Source organism: Coregonus clupeaformis, unplaced genomic scaffold, assembly GCF_020615455.1.
Source record: "Coregonus clupeaformis isolate EN_2021a unplaced genomic scaffold, ASM2061545v1 scaf4273, whole genome shotgun sequence".
NCBI classification, from domain to species: domain Eukaryota; kingdom Metazoa; phylum Chordata; class Actinopteri; order Salmoniformes; family Salmonidae; genus Coregonus; species Coregonus clupeaformis.
Genome location: NW_025537727.1, coordinates 1 through 22,292, shown reverse-complemented (window position 1 = coordinate 22,292; position 22,292 = coordinate 1). Strand labels below are relative to the sequence as shown.

General features: G+C 48.6%; 1 pseudogene; it reads right to left on the bottom strand.

Moving 5' to 3' along the window:
* Positions 1 to 626: 626 nt before the first annotated feature.
* On the bottom strand, positions 627 to 21,289 carry LOC123490646 (annotated as a pseudogene).
* Positions 21,290 to 22,292: the final 1,003 nt, after the last annotated feature.

Sequence of the window (22,292 nt, the reverse complement as noted above, 5' to 3'; positions counted from 1 at the left end):
AGATGATGTTCTATGGATACTTGTTATGGAGTAGAGATGATGTTCTATGGATACTTGTTATGGAGTAGAGATGATGTTCTATGGATACTTGTTATGGAGTAGAGATGATGTTCTATGGATACTTGTTATGGAGTAGAGATGATGTTCTATGGATACTTGTTATGGAGTAGAGATGATGTTCTATGGATACTTGTTATGGAGTAGAGATGATGTTCTATGGATACTTGTTACTGGAGTAGAGATGATGTTCTATGGATACTTGTTATGGAGTAGAGATGATGTTCTATGGATACTTGTTATGGAGTAGAGATGATGTTCTATGGATACTTGTTATGGAGTAGAGATGATGTTCTTTACACCAGAAGGTGCTGTCTTTAACAGAGTAGAGAAACTGTTCTTTACACCAGAAGGTGCTGTCTTTAACAGAGTAGAGATACTGTTCTTTACACCAGAAGGTGCTGTCTTTAACAGAGTAGAGATACTGTTCTTTACACCAGAAGGTGCTGTCTTTAACAGAGTAGAGATACTGTTCTTTACACCAGAAGGTGCTGTCTTTAACAGAGTAGAGAGAGTACTGTTCTTTACACCAGAAGGTGCTGTCTTTAACAGAGTAGAGAAACTGTTCTTTACACCAGAAGGTGCTGTCCTTTAACAGAGTAGAGATACTGTTCTTTACACCAGAAGGTGCTGTCTTTAACAGAGTAGAGATACTGTTCTTTACACCAGAAGGTGCTGTCTTTAACAGAGTAGAGATACTGTTCTTTACACCAGAAGGTGCTGTCTTTAACAGAGTAGAGATACTGTTCTTTACACCAGAAGGTGCTGTCTTTAACAGAGTAGAGGAAACTGTTCTTTACACCAGAAGGTGCTGTCTTTAACAGAGTAGAGAAACTGTTATTTACACCGAGAAGGTGCTGTCTTTAACAGAGTAGAGAAACTGCTATTTACACCAGAAGGTGCTGTCTTTAACAGAGTAGAGAAACTGTTATTTACACCAGAAGGTGTTGTCTTTAACAGAGTAGAGAAACTGTTATTTACACCAGAAGGTGCTGTCTTTAACAGAGTAGAGAAACTGTTCTTTACACCAGAAGGTGCTGTCTTTAACAGAGTAGAGATACTGTTCTTTACACCCAGAAGGTGCTGTCTTTAACAGAGTAGAGATACTGTTCTTTACACCAGAAGGTGCTGTCTTTAACAGAGTAGAGAAACTGTTCTTTACACCAGAAGGTGCTGTCTTTAACAGAGTAGAGAAACTGTTCTTTACACCAGAAGGTGCTGTCTTTAACAGAGTAGAGAAACTGTTCTTTACACCAGAAGGTGCTGTCTTTAACAGAGTAGAGAAACTGTTATTTACACCAGAAGGTGCTGTCTTTAACAGAGTAGAGAAACTGTTATTTACACCAGAAGGTGCTGTCTTTAACAGAGTAGAGAAACTGTTATTTACACCAGAAGGTGTTGTCTTTAACAGAGTAGAGAAACTGTTATTTACACCAGAAGGTGCTGTCTTTAACAGAGTAGAGATACTGTTATTTGAATCCACAGCGGAAAGTATTTAATTAACAGAGTCTAGAGAGACTGTTCTTTACACCAGAAGGTGTTGTCCATGTCACTATATTCTCCTTAAGAAGAGTCCACTGTGTTCCAATGATAAAAAACATTCAGATTGGTTTTATAATCTCCTTTCTATCAAGGTTCTTCATAAACATTCTCCATGTCTCTGCTTTATACTGCATAAGGATCCCCTGTGTCCCTTTGATCATTGATAATATCCATACAAGGTTGTTCACATGATGTTGACCATTGCCCTGTAGAGTCCTGACGGTCATACATTATATTGGTACATCCATGTAGATTCTGGTCATATGTTCCTGTGTGTCCTGTGTATAATATCCTGAGGGTCATACATACGTGGTATGATCCTGGTCTCAGAGTCCTGTATGTTGACATGTAGTTGTGACCTCTGGCAGAGGGAGGGGGCAGAGCTGTCTGGTCCGGGGAGGACCACCTGCGGGTGAGGGGTCATCACTATAGAAACAGGTCGTCCAAGACCATGGTTACCATGGTGATGTGGTACAGAGTTCGTCTGTAGTTCCAACCCGAACGCAGGAGGAGTGTTCTGTAACTGCCTCCCTGTACTGGACAAAGCTACAGGTCTTTAGTATGATGGCTAACACATTCTTCCCTATCAGGATCCCACTGACCCGGGCATCCCTGTACAGCAGCAGGTTACAGCCTCTGATCAATAGGGTTAGAATATTAATGGTTACCAGGCTGAGGATGGGATATAGCATCATCTTGTGTGGGACTATATTGATGCCCTGCATGGAGATCTCACTAAGAGACACACAGGGAAGGACTAGCAACAGGATGTAACAGTAGAAGAACATCAGTCCTTCAGCCCAGAGAGGGAGACCTTTCTTCAGGGGTTCCCAGAGATTAGCCTGAATATCCAGGATATCTAGCAGGTCCACCACCACCCAGAACAATCTGAAGACAGGAGAGGAATAAGATAATACACCAGAATATGTATTTTATTGTCCATTAACTTACAGGGAATGGACATGTCTTAATGCCCCCCAGAGGGTCTGGAGGCCATGGGCCTGGAGCAGTACCTGTTAGAATGGGTCAGGAACAGTACCTGTTAGAATGGGTCTGGAGCAGTACCTGTTAGAACGGGTCAGGAACAGTTCTACCTTTTAGAATGGGTCTGGAACAGTACCTGTTAGAATGGGTCAGGAACAGTTCTACCTGTTAGAATGGGTCAGGAACAGTTCTACCTGTTAGAATGGGTCAGGAACAGTACCTGTTAGAATGGGTCAGTAACAGTTCTACCTGTTAGAATGGGTCAGGAACAGTTCTACCTGTTAGAATGGGTCTGGAACAGTACCTGTTAGAATGGGTCAGGAACAGTTCTACCTGTTAGAATGGGTCAGGAGCAGTTCTACCTGTTAGAATGGGTCTGGAACAGTACCTGTTAGAATGGGTCTGGAACAGTACCTGTTAGAATGGGTCTGGAACAGTACCTGTTAGAATGGGTCAGGAACAGTTCTACCTGTTAGAATGGGTCAGGAACAGTTCTACCTGTTAGAATGGGTCAGGAACAGTACCTGTTAGAATGGGTCAGGAACAGTTCTACCTGTTAGAATGGGTCAGGAACAGTTCTACCTGTTAGAATGGGTCTGGAACAGTACCTGTTAGAATGGGTCAGGAACAGTTCTACCTGTTAGAATGGGTCAGGAGCAGTTCTACCTGTTAGAATGGGTCTGGAACAGTACCTGTTAGAATGGGTCTGGAACAGTACCTGTTAGAATGGGTCAGGAACAGTTCTACCTGTTAGAATGGGTCAGGAACAGTTCTACCTGTTAGAATGGGTCAGGAACAGTACCTGTTAGAATGGGTCAGGAACAGTTCTACCTGTTAGAATGGGTCAGAACAGTTCTACCTGTTAGAATGGGTCAGGAACAGTTCTACCTGTTAGAATGGGTCTGGAACAGTACCTTTAGAATGGGTCAGGAACAGTACCTGTTAGAATGGGTCAGGAACAGTTCTACCTGTTAGAATGGGTCTGGAACAGTACCTTTAGAATGGGTCAGGAACAGTACCTGTTAGAATGGGTCAGGAACAGTTCTACCTGTTAGAATGGGTCTGGAACAGTACCTGTTAGAATGGGTCAGGAACAGTACCTGTTAGAATGGGTCAGGAACAGTTCTACCTGTTAGAATGGGTCTGGAACAGTACCTGTTATAATGGGTCAGGAACAGTTCTACCTGTTAGAATGGGTCAGAACAGTTCTACCTGTTAGAATGGGTCTGGAACAGTTCTACCTGTTAGAATGGGTCAGGAACAGTTCTACCTGTTAGAATGGGTCAGGAACAGTACCTGTTAGAATGGGTCTGGAGCAGTACCTGTTAGAATGGGTCTGGAGCAGTACCTGTTAGAATGGGTCTGGAGCAGTACCTGTTAGAATGGGTCAGGAACAGTTCTACCTGTTAGAATGGGTCAGAAACAGTACCTGTTAGAATGGGTCTGGAGCAGTACCTGTTAGAATGGGTCTGGAACAGTACCTGTTAGAATGGGTCTGGAGCAGTACCTGTTAGAATGGGTCTGGAGCAGTACCTGTTAGAATGGGTCTGGAGCAGTTCTACCTGTTAGAATGGGTCAGGAACAGTTCTACCTGTTAGAATGGGTCTGGAACAGTTCTACCTGTTAGAATGGGTCAGGAACAGTACCTGTTAGAATGGGTCAGGAGCAGTTCTACCTGTTAGAATGGGTCAAGAACAGTACCTGTTAGAATGGGTCAGGAACAGTTCTACCTGTTAGAATGGGTCTGGAACAGTTCTACCTGTTAGAAATGGGTCAGGAACAGTTCTACCTGTTAGAATGGGTCAGAAACAGTTCTACCTGTTAGAATGGGTCAGGAACAGTTCTACCTGTTAGAATGGGTCAGGAACAGTTCTACCTGTTAGAATGGGTCTGGAGCAGTACCTGTTAGAATGGGTCTGGAGCAGTACCTGTTAGAATGGGTCAGGAACAGTACCTGTTAGAATGGGTCTGGAACAGTACCTGTTAGAATGGGTCAGGAACAGTTCTACCTGTTAGAATGGGTCTGGAACAGTACCTTTAGAATGGGTCAGGAACAGTACCTGTTAGAATGGGTCTGGAACAGTACCTGTTAGAATGGGTCAGAACAGTTCTACCTGTTAGAATGGGTCAGGAACAGTTCTACCTGTTAGAATGGGTCAGGAACAGTTCTACCTGTTAGAATGGGTCTGGAACAGTACCTGTTAGAATGGGTCTGGAACAGTACCTTTAGAATGGGTCAGGAACAGTTCTACCTGTTAGAATGGGTCAGGAACAGTTCTACCTGTTAGAATGGGTCTGGAGCAGTACCTGTTAGAATGGGTCTGGAGCAGTACCCTGTTAGAATGGGTCAGAAACAGTTCTACCTGTTAGAATGGGTCTGGAACAGTACCTGTTAGAATGGGTCCGGAACAGTTCTACCTGTTAGAATGGGTCAGGAACAGTTCTACCTGTTAGAATGGGTCTGGAGCAGTTCTACCTGTTAGAATGGGTCAGGAACAGTTCTACCTGTTAGAATGGGTCTGGAACAGTACCTGTTAGAATGGGTCAGGAACAGTTCTTACCTGTTAGAATGGGTCAGGAACAGTTCTACCTGTTAGAATGGGTCTGGAACAGTACCTGTTAGAATGGGTCAGGAACAGTACCTGTTAGAATGGGTCAGGAACAGTTCTACCTGTTAGAATGGGTCTGGAACAGTACCTGTTATAATGGGTCAGGAACAGTTCTACCTGTTAGAATGGGTCAGGAACAGTTCTACCTGTTAGAATGGGTCTGGAACAGTTCTACCTGTTAGAATGGGTCAGGAACAGTTCTACCTGTTAGAATGGGTCAGGAACAGTACCTGTTAGAATGGGTCTGGAGCAGTACCTGTTAGAATGGGTCTGGAGCAGTACCTGTTAGAATGGGTCTGGAGCAGTACCTGTTAGAATGGGTCAGGAACAGTTCTACCCTGTTAGAATGGGTCAGAAACAGTACCTGTTAGAATGGGTCTGGAGCAGTACCTGTTAGAATGGGTCTGAACAGTACCTGTTAGAATGGGTCTGGAGCAGTACCTGTTAGAATGGGTCTGGAGCAGTACCTGTTAGAATGGGTCTGGAGCAGTTCTACCTGTTAGAATGGGTCAGGAACAGTTCTACCTGTTAGAATGGGTCTGGAACAGTTCTACCTGTTAGAATGGGTCAGGAACAGTACCTTTAGAATGGGTCAGGAGCAGTTCTACCTGTTAGAATGGGTCAAGAACAGTACCTGTTAGAATGGGTCAGGAACAGTTCTACCTGTTAGAATGGGTCTGGAACAGTTCTACCTGTTAGAATGGGTCAGGAACAGTTCTACCTGTTAGAATGGGTCAGGAACAGTTCTACCTGTTAGAATGGGTCAGGAACAGTTCTACCTGTTAGAATGGGTCAGGAACAGTTCTACCTGTTAGAATGGGTCTGGAGCAGTACCTGTTAGAATGGGTCTGGAGCAGTACCTGTTAGAATGGGTCAGGAACAGTACCTGTTAGAATGGGTCTGGAACAGTACCTGTTAGAATGGGTCAGGAACAGTTCTACCTGTTAGAATGGGTCTGGAACAGTACCTTTAGAATGGGTCAGGAACAGTACCTGTTAGAATGGGTCTGGAACAGTACCTGTTAGAATGGGTCAGGAACAGTTCTACCTGTTAGAATGGGTCAGGAACAGTTCTACCTGTTAGAATGGGTCAGGAACAGTTCTACCTGTTAGAATGGGTCTGGAACAGTACCTGTTAGAATGGGTCTGGAACAGTACCTTTAGAATGGGTCAGGAACAGTTCTACCTGTTAGAATGGGTCAGAACAGTTCTACCTGTTAGAATGGGTCTGGAGCAGTACCTGTTAGAATGGGTCTGGAGCAGTACCTGTTAGAATGGGTCAGGAACAGTTCTACCTGTTAGAATGGGTCTGGAACAGTACCTGTTAGAATGGGTCCGGAACAGTTCTACCTGTTAGAATGGGTCAGGAACAGTTCTACCTGTTAGAATGGGTCTGGAGCAGTTCTACCTGTTAGAATGGGTCAGGAACAGTTCTACCTGTTAGAATGGGTCTGAAACAGTACCTGTTAGAATGGGTCAGGAACAGTTCTACCTGTTAGAATGGGTCAGGAAACAGTTCTACCTGTTAGAATGGGTCTGGAACAGTTCTACCTGTTAGAATGGGTCAGGAAGAGTTCTACCCCTGTTAGAACGGGTCAGGAACAGTACCTGTTAGAATGGGTCTGGAACAGTACCTGTTAGAATGGGTCTGGAACAGTACCTGTTAGAATGGGTCAGAACAGTTCTACCTGTTAGAATGGGTCAGGAACAGTACCTGTTAGAATGGGTCAGGAACAGTTCTACCTGTTAGAACGGGTCAGAACAGTTCTACCTGTTAGAATGGGTCTGGAGCAGTACCTGTTAGAATGGGTCAGGAAAAAGTTCTACCTGTTAGAATGGGTCAGAACAGTTCTACCTGTTAGAATGGGTCAGGAACAGTACCTGTTAGAATGGGTCAGGAACAGTTCTACCCCTGTTAGAATGGGTCAGGAACAGTTCTACCTGTTAGAACGGGTCAGGAACAGTACCTGTTAGAATGGGTCTGGAACAGTACCTGTTAGAACGGGTCTGGAACGGTACCTGTTAGAATGGGTCAGAAACAGTACCTCGTTAGAATGGGTCAGGAACAGTTCTTACCTGTTAGAACGGGTCAGAGAACAGTTCTACCTGTTAGAATGGGTCAGGAACAGTACCTGTTAGAATGGGTCTGGAACAGTTCTACCTGTTAGAATGGGTTAGAAACAGTTCTACCTGTTAGAATGGGTCAGGAACAGTACCTGTTAGAATGGGTCAGGAACAGTTCTACCTGTTAGAATGGGTCAGGAACAGTACCTGTTAGAATGGGTCAGAGAACAGTTCTACCTGTTAGAATGGGTCAGGAACAGTTCTACCTGTTAGAACGGGTCAGGAACAGTACCTGTTAGAATGGGTCTGGAACAGTACCTGTTAGAACGGGTCTGGAACGGTACCTGTTAGAATGGGTCAGGAACAGTACCTGTTAGAATGGGTCAGAAACAGTTCTACCTGTTAGAACGGGTCAGGAACAGTTCTACCTGTTAGAATGGGTCAGAACAGTACCTGTTAGAATGGGTCTGGAACAGTTTTACCTGTTAGAATGGGGTCAGGAACAGTTCTACCTGTTAGAATGGGTCAGGAACAGTACCTGTTAGAATGGGTCAGGAACAGTTCTGCCTGTTAGAATGGGTCAGGAACAGTTCACCTGTTAGAATGGGTCAGGAACAGTTCCTACCTGTTAGAATGGGTCAGGAACAGTTCTATCTGTTAGAATGGGTCAGGAAACAGTTCTACCTGTTAGAACGCGGGTCAGGAAACAGTACCTGTTAGAATGGGTCAGGAACGGTACCTGTTAGAACGGGTCAGGAACAGTACCTGTTAGAACGGGTCAGGAGCAGTACCTGTTAGATGGGTCAGGAGCAGCTACCTGTTAGAATGGGTCAGGAACAGTTCTACCTGTTAGAATGGGTCAGGAAACAGTTCTACCTGTTAGAACGGGTCAGGAACAGTACCTGTTAGAATGGGTCTGGAACAGTACCTGTTAGAACGGGTCTGGAACGGTACCTGTTAGAATGGGTCAGGAACAGTACCTGTTGAGAATGGGTCAGGAACAGTTCTACCTGTTAGAGGCGGGTCAGGAAACAGTTCTATACCTGTTAGAATGGGTCAGGAACATTTACCTGTTAGAATGGGTCTGGAACAGTTCTACCTGTTAGAATGGGGTCAGAAACAGTTCTACCTGTTAGAATGGGTCAGGAACGGTACCTGTTAGAATGGGTCAGAAACAGTACCTGTTAGAATGGGTCCAGAGAACAGTTCTACATGTTAGAATGGGTCAGGAACAGTTCTACCTGTTAGAATGGGTCAGGAACAGTACCTGTTAGAATGGGTCAGGAACAGTTCTACCGTTCAGAATGGGTCTGGAGCAGTTCTGCCTGTTAGAATGGGTCAGAAACAGTTCTACCTGTTAGAATGGGTCTGGAACAGTACCTGTTAGAATGGGTCAGGAACAGTTCTACCTGGTTAGAATGGGTCAGGAACAGTTCTACCTGTTAGAATGGGTCTGGAACAGTTCTACCTGTTAGAATGGGTCAGGGAGAGTTCTACCTGTTAGAACGGGTCAGGAACAGTACCTGTTAGAATGGGTCTGGAACAGTACCTGTTAGAAGCGGTCTGGAACGGTACCTGTTAGAATGGGTCAGGAACAGTACCTGTTAGAATGGGTCAGGAACAGTTCTACCCCTGTTAGAAATGGGTCAGGAACAGTTCTACCTGTTAGAATGGGTCAGGAACAGTACCTGTTAGAATGGGTCTGGAACAGTTCTACCTGTTAGAATGGGTCAGGAACAGTTCTACCTGTTAGAATGGGTCAGGAACAGTACCTGTTAGAATGGGTCAGGAACAGTTCTACCTGTTAGAATGGGTCAGGAACAGTACCCTGTTAGAGATGGGTCAGGAACAGTTCTACCTGTTAGAATGGGTCAGGAACAGTTCTACCTGTTAGAACGGGTCAGGAACAGTACCTGTTAGAATGGGTCTGGAACAGTACCTGTTAGAACGAGTCTGGAACGGTACCTGTTAGAATGGGTCAGAACAGTACCTGTTAGAATGGGTCAGGAACAGTTCTGCCTGTTAGAACTGGTCAGAACAGTTCTACCTGTTAGAATGGGTCAGGAACAGTACCTGTTAGAATGGGTCTGGAACAAGTTCTACCTGTTAGAATGGGTCAGGAACAGTTCTCACCTTTAGAATGGGTCAGGAACAGTACCTGTTAGAATGGGTCAGGAACAATTCTACCTGTTAGAATGGGTCAGGAACAGTTCTACCTGTTAGAATGGGTCAGGAACAGTTCTGCACCTGTTAGAATGGGTCAGGAACAGTTCTACCTGTTAGAATGGGTCAGGAAACAGTTCTACCTGTTAGAACGGGTCAGGAACAGTACCTGTTGAATGGGTCAGAAACGGTACCTGTTAGAACGGGTCAGGAACAGTACCTGTTAGAACGGGTCAGGAGCAGTACCTGTTAGAACGGGTCAGGAGCAGTACCTGTTAGAATGGGTCAGGAACAGTACCTGTTAGAATGGGTCAGGAACAGTACCTGTTAGAATGGGTCAGGAACAGTACCTGTTAGAACGGGTCTGGAGCAGTACCTGTTAGAATGGGTCTGGAACAGTTCTACCTGTTAGAATGGGTCTGGAGCAGTACCTGTTAGAACGGGTCAGGAGCAGTACCTGTTACGGAGCTCCTCTTTCTTCTTGGACTGAGCGTCCACGTACTCCATGTGGTCTACTGCCACTAGACCTATAAACAGCACTGGGACACAGACCGAGAGGAGGACGGTCAGGGCCTTACGGGCCAGAGCATCCAGAGACCTTCTGTCAGCCTTGTAGTTCTGGTACACAAAGTACACCTGGAGAACAACAAAAAAGTAAATCAATCACATTTATTTTATAGCCCTTTTTACATCAGCAGTTGTCATAAAGTGATTTACAGATACCCAGCCTAAAAACCCCAAAGAGCAAGCAGTGCAGTGTCACGCCTACTTCTGCTCCTTCCCTCCAGCGTTCGACGTCGCCGGTCTACTAACCACCGGTCCTGGAAACACACATTGCGCACACCCTAGCAACCATCATTGCGCACACCTGCTCCCTCCCATCGTTACACACACCTGGACTTCATCTCACCACCCTGATTACTCCCTTCATATAGCCCTCAGTATCCTCTGTCATTGACAGTATTGTTTTTTAGGGTTACGTTGATGCCTTCCCCTTTTGTATTTTCTTCATGTTTATTATTAAACTCACCTTCTGCACCTGCTTCCTGGGACACCCCTGTGTATACGTTACAGAATACTGCCTCTCAGAAATATGGAAGCAGCAGACGTTAAGGATATCTCCGAACAGGGAACACCTACAGTGTCAACACCATGACCAGCTGGGTACGGTAATGGATGAGGTCCTCCACGTTCGCCTGAGGGGATTCATCTCCAACTAGCGGAGGACCCTCTACCACGATTCGTCCCAGCGAGCCAGTCCACCAGCCCATCCAGCAGTCCGCCCAGGTCAGCGATGCCCTATTGTCCCTCCCAGACAAATATGACTGTACCTCCATCCAAATTCCGTGGCTTCCCTTCTCCAGTGCTCTCTCTATTTCGCCCATCAGACAGGAGCCCCCACCACCGAGAGGTCCAAGGTTGCCACGGTCATTTCCCTGCTGACTGGATGGGCGTTGGAGTAAGGCTACAGCCGTCTGGGAGAGAGGAGAGGAGGAGCTGGGTTCCAATGAGAGGTTCATGGCGGTCTTGATCAATCCACCTGAGGGGCAGAGAGGGATGTGAGCGACTACTCCAACCCGGCCAGAGTGGCCCAGACTGCCTGCAGACTGTGGCAGCCTCCAGCGGATGGAGTAGAGCCGGCACTCCGCACCTTATTCAGAATAGGACTGCGCAGAGGTCCAGACGGAGTTGGCGTGTCGGGACGACAACCTTTCTGGATGCGCTAGCGATGGCCATCTGTCTGATCCATCTGGATAACCTCTCGAGAGCGCTGCAACCCTCCTCGTCTCTCACCTTCCTCTCTTGCCATCCTGAAACAGAGCCTGAATCCATGGAGGTAAGGGCCACACCTCCCGCAGCAGAGCGGCGTCGCTGGAGACGGCTGGGGCTGTGTTCCTATTGCGGCCAGGAGGGGCACCAGCTCCAGCGGTGTCCGGGTGCGTTCCAACCCAGGGTCAAAGGGACAGAAGGACGGCCTGTGATCATCCATCTCCCAGGGTAGGCGTGAGTATTCCATCATCATTGCTTTCTCTGCCCAAACCCTTCCTTGTTACATTTCACTGGCTGGCTGTCCCTCGCATTGTCTCTACTGCTCCTAGTGGACTCTGGTGTGTGGTAATTTCATCACAGCACCATTCAAACATCACCATGGGACCCCTGCACCAAGAAAGCCTTCCATTCCTCATCACCGAGGCACTGTCACATAAAGTCATCCTCTTACTCCTCTGGCTCCAACGTCATGGCCCCATCATCTCCTGGTCGAGATGGAGATCACTATCTGGGCACCCCGGATGTCGGAAGACCTGCTTTCCCTTACCCTGTGGTTCCACGCTGGTTGAGAGTCCTGTGGTTGCTCGTCGGTGTTCCAGGCATTCGAACGAGGTGTTCTGGGGACATGCTTGGGCGTTAGGTGGTCATTTCCATGACGTCCTGATCTACTCGGCCCTTGGAGGATCACGTCGCCACGCGTCCGGGTAGTCCTGGGACGCCTCCTGGAGAACCACCGGTCACGTCAAAGCAGAGGACGCGCCAGTTCCATCAGGCCGCTGTCTCCTTTTTTTGGGATATCGGATCAGCCCACAGGAGTGGTTCATGGAGGAGAGGAAGGTTGAGGCAGTCAGTTCATGGCCAGTCCCTAGCACCACATAAAGGGACTACAACAGTTTTGGGGTTTGCCAACTTCTACCACTGCTTCATTAACTTCAGTCCATCACCCTCTCCTCTCTCCGCAAAGGGTTAGTGTGGAGTCCTGCAGCCGACGCAGGCCTTCTCACTGAAGGGGTGTTTCACCTCACGCCCATTGCAAAAACACCCAGAACCTACGCTGTCCTGCGTGGTGGAGATGGACGCCTAGAAGGGCGTGGGCAAGTCCTGTCACAGCGCCAAGGTAATCCACACAAAAATTGTATTCATGTGCATACTACTCAAAACAACTGTCTCTCCTGCAGAGAAGAAATATGACGTCGGCGACCGGGAGCTTCTGGCGTGACGTTGGCACTAGAAGCAAAGCCGATGCCCTGGCCCCGTCTCCACGATCAGGAGAGGTTCCTGTCCTGAATGCGCCCATCATACTGCCCTCCCCCGAATCATCGCCCCCCATGCTTTGGGATGTAGTACACGGAGATCCGCCAGGCTCTGGAGAGGGAACCACGTCTGCTACCTGCCCTCTGGTGCGCAGCCTACATTCCGATGGAGGTAAGGGAGATCGGCTCTTGACCTGGGTGCATCTCTGGTTGCTGGACACCCAGGTATCACCCGCATTCCATTCAATGTATCTCTAGAAAGTACTGGTGGCCCACCTTGGCACATGACTTCCGCTCATATGTCAACTCCTGCTCTGTATGTGCCCAAACAAATCTCCCCGGCTACGCTCCAGCAGGGAAGCTCCTTCCCTTCCCGGTGCCTCATGGCCCCTGGTCTCATCTGACCATTAATTTGTCATTGATCTCCCTCTAGTGGTTTCCTAATATTATAGTTGTTGTGGACAGATTCTCTAAATCCTGCCGTTTATCCCTCTCTCGTTCTCCTACCGCTCTCAGTGCTGAGGCACTGTTCCAAGCAGATCTTCCGACACTAGGCCTTCCGGGAGGACATACGTCTCCGACCGCGTGGCCCCCAATTCACATCATGGGTATGGAGAAGCGTGCACGGGCAGACCTTCCAGTGTGTTCCTGGGATATCTGGCCAGCCCTGGCTCCGTGGGACCCCGAGCCAGACTGAAGCTCTGCGGTGGATGAGTGGTTCATGCGTGTAGAGGAGGTTTGGAACGATGCCCACGTGAAGCGCCTCACCGCCACCAAAGTGAGAGGCTCCCATGTTTCATCCTGGTGCTCGCTTACGGCCCCCCACCAGGAACCTCCCGTCGTCTGCTCTAGGAAGCTGCTTGCGGTGCTTGTGGGGCCCTTCGCCATCCTCCGGAGGGTCAATGCCAGGCCTACAGTTACAACTCCCCACTAACTGCCAACTCACCCTCCTTTCCGTTTCCCTCCTCCAGGCTGGGGTGTCCCCGTCCCCCTGGCTGATGCACCGTCCCACGACACCTCTGCCTCCTGGACATCGAGGGGACCCCGCCTGGTTTGGTCCCTCTGGACTCCTGATGTACGTGGGGTCGGCTCAGTACCTGGTGGACTGGGAGGGGTCGGTCCTGAGAAGCGCTCTTGGCCGGACACGAATCTATTTTCCATCTCTGCCGTCCGAGACCGCTCCTCGCCCGCGGGCCGTCCTCCTGGCCAGCGTCGCCGCGGCCGGAACTGCATCGGGGTAGGCGGACTGTCATTCCTGCTCCCTCCCTCCGGCACTCGACGTCACCGGTCTGTAACCACCGGTCCTGGCAAAACCCACCATTGACACACCTGGCAACCATCATTGCACACACCACCTGGCAACCATCATTGCGCACTTTACCTGACCTTCATCACCACCCTGGGACCATTCTCCCTTCATCAGCCCTCAGTAGCCTCTGTCATCAGGCCGTCTTGGTTTTGTTACGTTTTCGTATTTTCTTCATGTTTATTATTATTAAACTCACCCCTTCTACCTGTTCCTTGACTCCGCTGTATAAGTTTTCAGCAGACGCATTTCAGCCAAGGGTCACACATCATTAACCCATAAGACTCTAAGCGTCAAGTAGGGGTTGCTTCTACTAAGCTATATGGAATTGTTTTAAGAAGGTCATACCAAGGATCACTTTGATTTAGAATTTCAAGACCTTAAGTCTCCCCCAAATTATCAAATACATGTATTTTTGTGCCACCTGTATGCCCATATAAAACACAAATGAATAACAGATTCCTTTCGCATGGGAATGACAGATAGTCCCCCCAAACATTATCTAAAGGAAGTTTGTTCTGAAGTGACTGTCATCTAAGAGATTCTGGCACTAAACAGTCTTCATATATACCGACTTCCATTCATTTTATTATTTTTCAACTGGTACCAGGGTACACAACAGACCAAAGTCTTGAGGGCTGCTTGGGCCTAGAGCAAAGACATCGATATGTACTGTGTTTTGTGAGTCTCCCACTTTACACAGAGGGCGATATTAGACAGAAGTTGGCAGATTGGCTGTACCGACTTGCAGACAGGTTCCAAGACTCTTGTGGGATTTATAAATTATTTGGTCGTTAGAGTCTCATCTTTCCATAGGTGTTATGAAATGTAATGTCTGCTAGTATTTCAAACTGTATGACACTGTCTTATGTTGCTGGACCCCAGGAAGAGCTGGCTAGCTGCCTTAGCAGAACTAATGGGGATCACATAATAACCTAGGAAAAGTAGCTGCTGCCTTGGCAGGAACTAATGGGGATCCATAATAAACCCCAGGAAGAGTAGCTGCTGCCTTGGCAGGAACTAATGGGGATCCACATAATAAACCCCCAGGAAGAGTAGCTGCTGCCTTGGCAGGAACAATGGGGATCCATATAAACCCAGGAGAGAGTAGCTGCTGCCTTGGCGGGGAACTAATGGGGATCCACACAAACCCCAGGAAGAGTAGCTGCTGCCTTGGCAGGAACTAATGGGGATCATAATCGCTTCCAGGAAGAGTAGCTGCTGCCTTGGCAGGAACTAATGGGATCCACAATAAACCCCCAGAAGAGTAGCTGCCTTGGCGGGAACTGGCGGAATCTGTCGCCCCCCCAGAAGAGTAGCTGCTGCCTTGGCAGAACTAATGGGGATCCTTAAAAAACCCCAGGAAGAGTAGCTGCTGCCTTGGCAGAACCAAGCCGGATCCTTAAAAACCCCAGGAAGCCAGCTGCTGCCTTGGCAGGAACTAATGGGGATCCATAATAAACCCCCAGGAAGAGTAAGCTCTGCCTTGGCAGGAAACTAATGGGGATCCAATAAACCCCAGGAAGAGTAGCTGCTGCCTTGTGAGGAACTAATGGGGATCCATAATAAACCCAGGAAGAGTAGCTGCTTGGCAGGAACTATGGGGATCCAGACATAAACCCCAGGAAGAGTAGCTGCTGCCTTGCTTCAGGAACTAATGGGGATCCAATGAACCCCAGGAAGAGTAAGCGCTGCCTTGGCAGGAGACTAATGGGGATCCATAATAAACCCCACCGGAAGTAGCAGCAGCGCTTGGAGGAACTAATGGGGGATCCATAATAAACCCCAGGAAGAGTAGCTGCTTGTCACGCTCTGGCTCCGACTCTTTATGTTGAGCCAGAGTGTGTTGCGTTCTGTGTGGGTTATTTCTATGTTGGGTGTTCTGATATATTGTTTTCTGGGTTGGCTTTATTGACTCCCAATCCAGAGGCAACGAGCTGTCAGCTGTTCGCTGGTTGTCTCTGATTGTTGGGAGCCATATTTAAACTCTGTTTTGCCTTTGTGTTTGGTGGTTTCTTGTTTCGAGGTAGTTTAGTTTCACCGTGGTGCGCTGTCACGCGTTATCGCCTTTGTTTGTTTTGATGTTTGCCATTTATTAAAGAAGATGTTTTGCTCGCTTCCTTGTAGTCTCTCCTTACCTCGACGTTCGTGACAGAAGAACCCACCTTACCAGACCAAGCAGCGTGTTCAGGAGCCATCGCTGGAGAATCTCGTGGCAACCTCGACTGGATCAAGCAAACGTACGAGAGAGAGGATGGACGTGGGAGGAGATGAGATTGCGCAGTTTGGCATAGAGGAGAGAGACGTTAGCGAGGGAGAGACCCCAGGAAATTTTTAGGGGGCTCACGACGTTGGGGCAGCAGATGTACGGTGCAGAGCGGTGCAAAGCGTTGGCAGAGAAGGCCGCCAGGTAGCGGGCCACTGGGCACAGAGGAGAGGGAAAGTGTGGAGACACGGCGAGAGGACCATGGGTGTGTTACCCAGTCTGGTCCGGCCCGTTCCTGATCTCCCCGTGGGGCCGAAATAGTGGTGTGTCCTTTCCCCAGTACGGTCCGGCCTGTTCCTGCCATTCCCACCAAGAAGGCAGCGTGCTTGGCGTCGTCAGCCCAGCCCGGCCTGTTCCTGCCATTCCCACCAAGTCAGTGGTGTGCGTGTGTCCAGCCCAGCCTGTCCCTGCTCCACGCAGACAAAGCCTCGGTGTGCGTCGCCAGCCCAGCCCGGCCTGTCGCCACTGCTCCACGCACAAAGCCTCCCGGTGTGTCGTGCCGCCAGCCCAGCCCGGCCTGTCCCTGCTCCACCTTTCCCAAAGCCTACGTGTGGCGCCAGCCCAGCCCGCTGTCCCTTCTCACGCACAAAGCCTCCCGGGTGTGCGCGCCAGCCTTGGCCTCCCTGCTCCACGCCAAAGCCTACGGTGTGCGTCACCAGCCCACTTGCCTGTGTCCCTGCTCCACGCACAAAGCCTCCCGGTGTGCGTCAGCCCCTCGGCCCGGAGTTCCTGCTGCGCTTTCGCCGCCAGGAGTACGGTACGTCAGCCTCGTTCAGCCCGTTCCTGCTATCGCACCAGCCCGGTGCGAGTCGTCAGCCAGTCAGCCCGGCGCTGCTCCACGCACGCCAAGCGGCGACCGTCAGCCAGGTCCCGGTCGTTCTGCCTCACGCTTAGCCGGGTGCGCGTAAGTCAGCCTGGTTCCAGCCCGGTCCTCTACTGCACAGGCCAGGGAGCGAAGCAGTCAGTCCCGGCACAACCCGTGCCTGAGTGACCAAATGCCAATTCGGAGGTTCCTCAACTGCTCCCCCTGAGCTGGAAGCCTCTCCCCCTCCTGTTCATCTCGTCCAGTCCAGCTCCAGCCAGCAGGATTGACCGGACCAGGGGCTACTCTCGGTGTTTGTTGTAGGGTTTGGTCGCCGGAGCCGGAACCGCCCCGTGGAGGTATACCCAGCCTCCCTGTTTTGCTATTTCGAGGCGCGTTGATCTCAGCCTGCCCCAGGGGGACTCGCCACTTCTCTGGCTCCGGGACTCTTTTGCCCAGCCAGAGTGTGTTCGTTCTGTGTGGGTTATTTCTATGTTGGGTGTTCTAGGTTGTTGTTTTCTGGTTTGAGCTTAATTGACTCCCAATCAGAGGCAATGAGTGTCAGCTGTTCGCTGGTTTGTCTCTGATTGGGAGCCATTCAAACTGTTTTCACTTTGCGTTTGTGGTTCTTGTTTCAGGGTAGTTTAGTTTTCACCGTGTACCTGTCACGTTATCGCCCTTTGTTGTTTTTGGTGGGTGTTTCCATTTATTAAAGAAGATGTCTGCTTGTAACGCTTCTTTAGTCTACTCCAAACGTTACGTTGACACACTGCGCCTTGTAGGAACCAACGGGGATCCTACTCACCCCCACGGAAGAGTAGCTTACTGCCTTGGCAGGAGGAAGTAATGAGGATCTATAAACCCCAGGTAGTGAGGGGTCATAATAGTTTGTAGGCCAAACCGTTTTGGACTTTACAGATGATTTCATGAGAAAACCTTGGTTTTTCGGGATGTCTCATGGTCCCAGCCAAACACCGTCTAGCTCTCACCTTTACTTGCAGATGTGAAGTGCTTATTACATGGCGGATGCGGATTGAGACATCAAATGCAAAATATTCAGCTATCTAGTTTAAACTGGACAGATGTTGATAGGGATGTTTTTATACTGTTCATTTCATTTTGCAAGCGCGGACATCGACCTTTTAGTTTATATATTTTTTTTTATAATAGAACAACATTTGTAAAAAATGAAAACAACAAAATGATAACTAACTACAACAAATGGAAAATCAAATACCTTGATCTCCAGGACAAAGATATAGAGGAACCAGAGTATCATGGCGTAGCCTGCCGGCTAGCGGTTACCTGGCCCCAACCCGTGAGCGCCACGTCCGCAACACGATGAGGAAGCAGAGGTCACCTTACCATCACCATGATACAGATACCATGTTTCGTCAGAAAAATGTGTTATTATTATTATTAATAATAGTTGTTTTAGTGCATGTTTGTAATTCCAATGTTCCTGCACTATGGTCATATAATAGTATTGTTTCTAATTATCATGCTCCTGCACTGTTTTTTGGAGTGTGTAGATTATCTTTAATATTGCAGATAGATTGTAACTTCCATCAATGTAATTCTCCGCATCACTTCCCCCATATGTTTTCTATATACAGCATATGATGGGAGAACAGAGTATTTGATACACTGCCAATTTTGCCAGGTTTTCCCACTGCCTATGACATGTAGAGTTCTGTGTAGTCATTGCTTATGATTTTAAGTAAATAATTTGCACATTTATTGCATATATCATCCATATTTGATTACATTTCCAATATCCTGCTTAAATGAAATTCAGGGTAGAGTAATGTATATACAATTATGATGGTCTACTGCATTCTGTTCCTATCAACACTTTTTAAACTTTTGGTGCCAGCGAATGACATACAGTGGAGAACAATGTTGACCCACTGCAGTTTGAAGTTTCTGCACCTGGAAGCATGTACAGTCCCTTACAATTTTTATCATAAGTCTTACACCCTTCAACTGCAGAGACGGAATCTAAAACAAAAATCCAGACAATCACATTGCTGCTGATTTTTTAAATAGTGTTGCATTTTATTGCATGGCCATAAATACCCCGATCACCTACAACCCAGTAAAATTCGGCTCTCACAGACCTGTTAGTTTTTTCTTTAAACCCTCCTGTTCTCCCTCCCTACCTGTATTAACTGCACCTGTTTAACTCGTTACTGTATAAACACCTGTCCACACTCAATCAAACAGACTCCAACCTCTCACAATGCCAAACCATGAGGCTGTGTAAGGATGGGTGGCAGGCCTGCACAGGCTGGGGGATGAGCTGCAGACAATAGGCAAGCAGCTTGGTACAGAAGGCAGCAACTGTTAGGCGCAATTATTAGAAAATGGAAGAGTTCAATACGTCTTAATCCCTCGGAATATGCAGGGCTCCATGCAGATCTCACCTCGTGGGCATCATGATCATGAGGAAAGGTGAGATGCCCAAACTACACCCCAACACATATGATGCCTAGAAGAGAGCTGGGACCACAGTCAAAGACAACAGTAGTAGCACTACGCCGTCATGGATTGGAAATCACGCACGCGCACGAAGGTCCCCCTGCTCCAGAAGCTGGCGCGTATCCAGGCCCCGTCTGAAGTTTGCCAATGACTATCTGGATGATCCAGAGAGAATGGAGGAGGGGAGTCATGTGTCCCAAGTAGATTAAATCTGTCTTTTTGGTCTAAACTCCTACTTCGTGTTTAGGAAGAAGAGAAGGATGGAGTACAACCCCAGGAGCACCATCAGCCATAGGCATGGGGTGGAAACATAATTATTGGGGTCTGCTTTTTCTGCAAAGAGACAGAGGCGACTGCACCGTATTGAGGAGGAGGATGGATACAGAATACCATGTATGTGAATCTTGGCCAACAACCTCCTTCCCCTCAGCCAAGGCACGACAAGAGAATGGAGTCGTGGCTGGAGTATTTACAACATGACATGACCAGGAAACACACAGCCAGGGCAACTAAGAATTGGCTCCTTAAGCATCTCAGGGTCCTGGGTGGACAGCCAGTCTCCAGACCCCAGACCAATAGAAAATCTTTGGAGGGAGCTGAAAGTCATGTGCCCAGCGACAGCCCCGGAAACCTGAAGGATCAGAAGGTCTGTATGGAGGGTAATTTAAATCCCTGCCACTGTCTGTGCAAACACTGGTCAAGACCTACAGGAAGCATTATGATACGCTGTAATTGCAAACAAAGGTTTCTGTACCAAATATTAAGTTCTGCTTTTCAATCATTATCAAATGCTTATGTCATGCAATAAAATGCAAATTAATTACTTAAAAATCATACAATGTGATTTTTTCTGGATTTCTGTTTTAATTCCGTCTCCTCACAGTTGAAGTGTACCTATATAAAGTAACCTCCACCATGCTTTGTAAGTAAAAACCACCTGCACAGTGGCAGTGTATCAAATACTTATTTCTCCACTGTAAGAGAAAGAAGTCATGACTAAGCTTGATTGAGTCTCATATGTATATCTCACTAGATCAGGATATTTAAGCCTCCATATATCTACTACTTCCTAATCTATCCATGACAGTTCCACGATTTTCCTTAAGAGCTTATAGGGGTGATAGTTTTATGGTGATTTCCTTTACCCAAATTGACATTTATTTAAAAAAACAGTATTATAATCTCCCTGCATAATAATAGAGGTTTTGAATTGCTTGTTTGAGATTGTGTTCTTATACTCTATTGCAAAAGTGTGATCTCATTATTTAGTCCATAAGGTTAATGGTACACTCTGTTTATAATTAATAACATATTTAAAATAATCCATCTACCTTGCCGGATCTGTTTGACAATTTCACATTCGGATCAAAATTGCTGTTAATTAATATCCATCTTGCCTTACATGAGTTTCTTTGCCTTTATGGGAAAGTATACCCCATTCCTTTCACGTAACTTCATCTAGAATTGTTGAATGAGTTTCCTGTGAACATGATATTATATTCCTTCTCTTGGAGCCATGTAAATATTGTTCTTCTTTTATTATTATCTGCTAATACATTACAATTATAACTGCTATACTGCTTATTTCACCACATACTGTAATGAGATGGTTTCAAATCTATTATTTATCGTTATTGTTTGTAATTCTCTGCTCCTGCACTATGATTATTATAATTTTATTTTGTAAAAAATTCCCATGCTCCTGAATTATGTGCTCAATTCCTTATTATATCCTATGGTATTTTCATTTGTAAACACGGCACCCACTTATAAAGAGACACTCGATCTTAATGGGGACTACACTGACTGAATAAGGTTTATCAATATTAATAGTAATAATATGTATAAAAATATGTCTGTTATGATCTTCCTGGGCCCGTGATTTCTGTTCACCACCTGGAGTGTGGGAGGCATCTCGTCAGGCCATGCCACTCATAATCAGCAGGGTGGATAGGCAGACAGAAACTGGTTGGTGGGAGGAGGCACCATCTGGCTGAGGCAGGAGGAGGTCTGTTGGGAGGTGTAGTGTGGTCCTCAGCTAAATAAAGGCAAATTCAAATAAGGACTGTACAGTAGACTGTAATTCTCACTCATGGCTGGGGTTTTCACGGGGGAGGGGGGGGGAATAGGGGGGGTTAGTGGAGGGAGGAGGGGCGGAGGTGAGGAGAAGGAGGGGGGGGGGGGGGGGTAGGAGGGGTTTGTGGAAGGCTAGGAGGGGGGGGGGGGGGGATGTGTGGTGGGGAGGAGGAGGAGGAGGAGAGAGAGGAGGGAGGAGGAGGAGAGGGAGGAGGGAGGAAGGGGAAGGAGGGAGGGAGAGAGAGGAAGAGAGGGGGGGGGGGGGGGGAGGGAGGAGGTAGGAGGGGATTTGTGGAGGAGCTGGGGAGGGAGGGAGGGAGGAGGGGAGGGAGAGGGAGGGGGGGGGGGGGGGGGGGGGGGGGGAGGGAGGAGGGAGAGGGGGGGGGGGGGAGGGGGGGGGGGGGGGGGGGGGGGGGGGGGGAAGGAGAGAGAGGAGAGGGGGGGGGGGGGGGGGGGGGGGGGGGGATAGGGAGGAGGAGGGAGAGAGAGAGGGAGGAGAGAGAGAGGGGGGAGGGAGGGAGAGGAGAGAGAGGGGGGGGGGGGGGGGGGGGGCCAGGGGGGGGGGTGTGGAGGAGCTGAGGGAGGGAGGAGGAGGAGGAGGGAGGGGGGGGGGGGGGGGGGGGGGGAGGGAGGGAGGGAGGAGGAGGAGAGGAGGGGAGGAGGAGAGAGGAGGAGGGAGGAGGGGGGGGGGGGGGGGGGGGGGGGGGGGGGGGGGGGGGAAGGGGGAGGTAGGGGGGGTGTGGAGGCTGAGGAGGGGAGGAGGAGGAGGGAGGGAGGAGGAGAGGGAGGGGAGGGAGAGAGGGAGGAGGGGAAAGGGAGGGAGGGGGGGGGGGGGGGGGGGGGGGGGGGGGGGGGGGGGGAGAGGAGGGGGGGGGGGGGGGGGGGGGGGGGGGGGGGGGGGGGGGGGGGGGGGGGTAGGC